The sequence below is a fragment of the Oxyura jamaicensis genome, chromosome 1 (genome assembly GCF_011077185.1).
Source record: "Oxyura jamaicensis isolate SHBP4307 breed ruddy duck chromosome 1, BPBGC_Ojam_1.0, whole genome shotgun sequence".
In the NCBI taxonomy this organism is placed as follows: Eukaryota; Metazoa; Chordata; class Aves; order Anseriformes; family Anatidae; genus Oxyura; species Oxyura jamaicensis.
This window is the reverse complement of record NC_048893.1, coordinates 196234886-196241283: the sequence shown is the minus strand read 5'-3', so window position 1 is coordinate 196241283 and position 6398 is coordinate 196234886.

Here is a 6398-nt window from a genome sequence, read left to right as displayed (position 1 = left end):
TCTGTCCTTTTTTTTTTTTTTTTTTTTTTTTCTTTTTTTCCTTAGTCAATTTATCTGAGTATTCCATAAGCTACTTTTAGTCTTTTTACATAGACAAAAGAACATCCCTTTTTCTTATTTTACCTTGTTGGCATTTTATTTGTAACCTTGCATTGGCACCATAATTTGTGAACACTTTGTAGTGGTTTTTGTCCTCAGAAGTCAACTGTGTCCTTTCGGTTCTAAACTGAGATTCTTAGAAGTCCATGTCCTTTTTCCATCTTCCTCTCCATATTCAACAGTGATGTATCTAAACCGTTACATGTGATTCTAAAGTAAATCTTAACCTGACATTCAACTGACATCCTTGTTGCTTAAATACTTATTTTAAATATGTTCATAATTGAAGCTCTGGACCAACCTGAATAGTGGCTCAGCTTGAAGGTGCTTAATAGAAAAGATCCAAGTTCTGGGCATTGCTTTCTTTTGGACCAAGCTTCAGCCTGCCGTGTGTATAACACACCACATATATTTCTGACAAGTACTCAAGCATTCCTTACTAAACAGACACAACTCTGAAGTCTCCCTCCTTTTACTGATATATACATATACACACACATATATAACATATGTGATAAAACCCAGTCAACATTTGTCAGAGGAGATTTTAGCTTACTATTTTAGTTTACTAATCTTTGGGAAAGAGTTAAATGTGATAAATTATGAGAATGAAAGTTTCCAGCCTCCTGTTGCAAAAATCACATTGAACAATCATGTTGGCTTCTTTGTGTTAGCTAAAAAATATTGAATAAATTGTAAGACTTGGCTTACAAACAAATAAAAGCAGATGGTGGTTTTAAGCTGAACATCCCTGAAAGAAAAAGTAAATAAATCACAGAGGTCTTCATATATGTGAAAGCAACCTAGTTAATTCTTTTTCTATAACAAAAGGTTTATGCATTCTAGTGTGGTTTGGTCTTAAACTCCTACAAATGGAAAACAAGTTATTAAACAGCCCTGAGGAGACACAAAGACAGATTGCATTTCTTAAAATTCCAGCCTGATTCCCAAGGTCCATCCTTGCTGTGAGCAGAAGGAGGCTGGGAGACGGAAAGACGATACTACAGTAATACATGCATTAGTTCAGCTAAGCAGGAGCAAGGGGAGACATGAATTACTTTCTTATTCTTAAGGAACACTTTACTTATTGTTGCTTAATAACCTAACTAGATAGCTGAAATAAGGTGTGTGAGATTAGGAGTGGCATTTTAGAAAACAACACTCTACATTGACACTGATGTGTTGCTGTTATTATTAATAATATATTAATATTATTATCAATAATTATAATAATAATATATTATACTGTATAATAATAATAATAATTTTAGTAGGAACATAGCAGTGCTGTCTTCTGGTATCAGATGACATTTATGGACCAAACATTGAAAGAAAGATTATAATCCAGACAGAGAAATTAGACTCAAACCTTTTCAAGAAAGTGAGCTTTTATTTTTCCAACCTAAAGTGCTCAGCACAAAAAGTGCTCTGATATTTCTGAAGGCATAAGCTGGAATCTTACCCCTCTCCTCTTATGTAAACTAATTTGTGATTAAACCTTGGGATGGGATTTATAAGTTTATTAGTTTCTGAAGGTCAGAATGTATTGGTAGTAGAAATTCATAAAAAACACAGTTGAGAGAAGGGGATACAGATGGCAAAAACTATTATTATTATTATTATTATTTTCAAACAAAAATAATCCAAGCTGTGCTCCAGCATATACTCTTAAAATAAATAAATAAATGTTCTGCAATGTTGTACTTCAGTGAAGAAAGCTAGTACATGTTGTTTCCAAAATCTTTTTCTCCAAAGTGCAGTACTGTACTGTTTCTTTTGCTAAAACATTCTTCACCTAAAGCAGTGTGTTTCACTACACTGAAAGTACTCTGAGGTTTGGACTGTTAGGCAGTTCAAAGACACAATGTGAATTCACATTATTTTTAGCTGGAGATGGTTACTTCCACTTTCTTTCCATTGTGTCATGAAATTTTTCCCCTTAATTCTTCTACCACTTTCTTTCCATTGTGTCATGAAATTTTTCCCCTTAATTCTTCTACCACAAATAAAAAACATCATCAAGCTCCCTGGAAATGTATTTAGAAAATAATATGTATGATGTTTTTTATCTTAGGGCTGCAGTTTACATTCTGTTGCTTTACTGTATGCAGTGCAATTATTCCAGATACATGACAGTCTAAGTAAGACCAGATTGTGGAATGACATTGAGAGGATTTCTAAAGAGGAATTTCATTGTTGTTGTTTTTCCTTTAGCAGGGAATGTCCATCAAAATCCATTGGCTGGAAATAGAAGGAAGACAGGTTTGAGGTATTTCTAGTGGCAACAACAGCAGACCACTATAAACCAAAGTATTAAAGGATATAGAATTTTTTCTCTGATGTTCTGTTTGTAATTCAGGATAGGATGTGATACTGCAATTGTAGGAGTAATGTGGTTTCTTTCAACAACTGCAAAAATAATGTTTTGATGTAGGAATTCTGACTGAACAGCTTTCTGTGTGTGTCTAGATCAAATTATTTTACTGTTTCCTCCTGACATGACAATCCATGTATGCCTCATCAATGATATTGTGTTTATTTTGAAAAGGAAAAGGATCCAATTATATTAGAGCATTACATAACTATTATTTATGGATATAAAATTAATCCTTTAAAAGTACAGGGAGCAAGAATTTGGGTTTATGCACACCTGGTTCACAGAAAAATACATTGAAAACATAGCTGTAAGCATTTCAAAAGAAAAAAAAAAAAAAAAGAAAAAATCAAGATTTAAGTCATATCACAGGATTTTTTTAATACTGTTCAAAAAGTACCTGACTCTACATAAACACCAATTATAACATGATGTAGACAATCGAGAAACAGGCAAATGTGGTTTTCAATGCTAAAATAAATTACATTTGTACAGGTATAAAGCAAAACCAAAGCTGATAAAAATGTTAAATTTTATGAAAAATCATTTTCAGTTCACATCAAAATAATAACTTTACATTCTCTATTTTTAATAGTATAAGCAGCAACAAGATAAAAAAAGAACAAACGCTCACAGAATGTTTGAAACCAGTTGTTCATAAGTTATTAGCAAATTAAAAAATAATAATAATAATTACAAGCACTTGTAGCCCACACAAATCTTTTAGAATTGGCACCATCTCTCTAAAACATCTATATTCTATATAGATTTCTAAGTACAAATACCACCAGCAGCTGCCATATAATCCTATTAGTACATGTAATATACATAGTATATTTGTTCCCATTTGGCAGATCAGAGTGACTTAATGATTATTGTTTGGTTGTACTGTCATTACTCAGATAAGACAAAACCAGCCGCATACACCAATTCATCATCCAGATGAATTTTTACTTACCTTTATGCTTCACTGGTCTGTATCTTTTTCCCTGTTCACAGTATAAAATTGTAAGTGGCAATTGCAGAGATTTGAACAGAGGTTATAATAAAAAGCTATGGCAAAATAAGTGAATTCAGATAATTCAGCTGAAGTATTTAATATGTGCAGTGCACACTGAAATGGGTAGCAGAGGAATGATTTTGTTGCTCATGGATAGTATTAACTTCCTTTCATGAGATTCATGAAACGGCAGAAAATCTGTGACCTGTTTTTTATTTTGGCGTTTATTATCTCACATCCCATAACAGATTTAGTCAAAGTATTATTTTCCCACTGGGATACCTGTTAGGGTAGCAATGCTTAAGAATAGTGGGAAGGTACTGTTCACCAAGCCTAGTAAGTTGGTTTGAGAATGAGCCTAGTAAAATACATCTGCTGCTTGGTTCAAAAGACAGTGGGAAGAACAAACTATATTTATTGTTCTCTACTCCAGCAAATAGCCAAGATCTAGACTTGGCTCATGACTATCAAACATAGATTTTCTTTACATGGATATAAATCTGGAGTGATTCCATTGACCTCAAAAGTTTAAGGGCCAGTGCCAGCAAAGGACTTCAGCACTTAGTTATGCAATGTAATACCTGACTTTTTATTGTATCTGGTTCTAGTGTGGAGGCCAGAACCCTTTGTTAAGTCTAAGCTTACTGTGAAATTCATAAGAAGAACTTGGTGGCCAAGAAAACAATGCAACAAGGAAGGAGATGTTTGAGATGAATCTACACAAGCCAGTATTGAAATGCAATGCAATGTACAGAAAACACCCATTTCTGCAGATGGGTATAGTTTTTGTTCAGATATGGGTTGCTTTTGTAAAAGGTGGCTGGAGGAAAACCAAATGAGCTCTTTTATTATTTTTTTTTTCCTCTTTCTTTCTTCTTTTTCTTTTCTGAAGTTTTAGAGAAGAAACAGGAACCCCAAATTTAATTCCTTCACCCATCAAAGAAGACTCAGACTCTCTCTTTGCATGGAGAGGGCTCAGAACTCCAGGTGGAAGACAAGATGGTTGCAGACAGAGAGGTAAGGAAGGGCATATCCTCCCTTCCTGTCACTAAAGCACTTTGCAGGGAAGATTTAAGGAATTTTTGAGCCAATATATATAGCTCAGAAAAAAATGTTGGCTCCACTTCTTTTGAGATAAAATACTCATCCAGTCCCTGCTTCCAAGATTTTAAAATTATTTTATATTAAATGGTCATACCATCCCTAACTATACCAACATGCAGAGTAACTCTTCATTTTCTACTCTGGAACTCTTGGATGTGTTCCTCTAATGTGAAGTTACCTCAGTGAGATGAACAGAGAGTGCCCTGACACAGAGTCATTAGAGCACTTTCCTACCAGGAGTAGACTTCAAACATCTCTGACAATGGCAGGGTCTCAATTTTTGTCTCTCACCTTCTGCCTGAGTGCTCTAATCTCAAGACTATTATAAAAACAGCAGCATAACCACATTCACAACCTTAAAACAAAGGAAGATTTCTTCTCTATAGGGAGTATAATCCTGTTGACATAAGTTCTGTAAGCTCTGTATAATTACTCACGGGATATACAGGGATTTAAACTTAAGTACCACTATTTTCTAGATCCCTAATGGATCTTCCATTGAGTTAGATGCAAAGATCTTTAGATGTGTAAAGATGAGGGCAGTTCTGACAATATACAGAGATACAATACTATATGCCTGAGTGAGGTGGCAGCTGATCAGGGGTTTTAAAATTGAGTCTTGAAGGTAAGTGTTAGATTTCACTGAAATCCTAACTTTAGGCAACAAAGTGCTGTTTTAGGTCAACCCAGTAATTGGACCCAATATTTTCAGTATGCTGTCTGTCCCTTTCATGTTTCTTTCCTCTCAACTCATAAATGATTTATTAAGCAAAACAGCAAAGCTGCTCTCTTTCCTCTGCAGAATTTACACCCACAGTTTTGCTGTTTTTTTTTCTGGTTTTGTTCTCTCTAAAGAAAACATTCCCAAGTGAACTCTACTACCATCCAGAGTTTTAATCATGGATTGTCCCTCCCATTTAGTCTTTTTGGAGATCTCATTCTCCCAGCTTTGATCACAAAACTTTCCTTTTGCAAATCCAACAACTGAATAAACTTCCAAGAAAGCTATTTTTAAAAAAAAATAAAAATAAAAAATAAAATTACCAGTTAATTTTTAATTAACATTTAACTTTTAATTCATTTTTGCATCTGGAAATCAAAGGAAAAAGCATCACTTTGTGACCAATCAGACTTCCATGATGCATCAGCAAGTGCTTTGTGGACTATGATCTAAGAATCTCTGGTCTAAGGTACGTGTATGAGTATAGGCATCAAAAGTTCAGATAGAAGTACAAGAAAGGACATCTCCAAAGTTATGCAATTATTCTTCAGAGCCAATTGAAAATTATAGATCTTCTTTAGTATTGCTAATATTTCTTCCCAACTGTCCTGCCAGACTTTCACATATATTTCAGAATCATAGCTTCCAAAGATAGTTACACTTTCGGTCTTCAGGGTTGGCCTCAAGCACAAAAGAAACAAATGATTTTCTGAGGTTCCTGTGGTCAAGAATGACAATAGTTCCAACTCCTTTAATTCCCTTTCTGGCAGCAGCACTAAAATGGAAGGCAATTTCAAGCCATTCACCTGGTACTTGCACATTCTTTCATTCTTTAGTTAGACTGGAAAGTGTTTGTGATTGTAACCTTTAATACTTTAATGGATGAAAAATCTTGCTTTTTTTTTTTTTTTTTTTAATTAATTAATGTCCTTAAACAAGAGTAGCATACAAACAGCATAATGAAATCATAATATCTGTCACTCATAATTTTCTTCTTTCCTGTATCAAACCCACTGGTTTCTTTCATAGGACTTCTCAGTCTTGCAAATCTCCTACTGGGCACATTACTGCTATGTTCAATACATGATTGTGATCTTCTT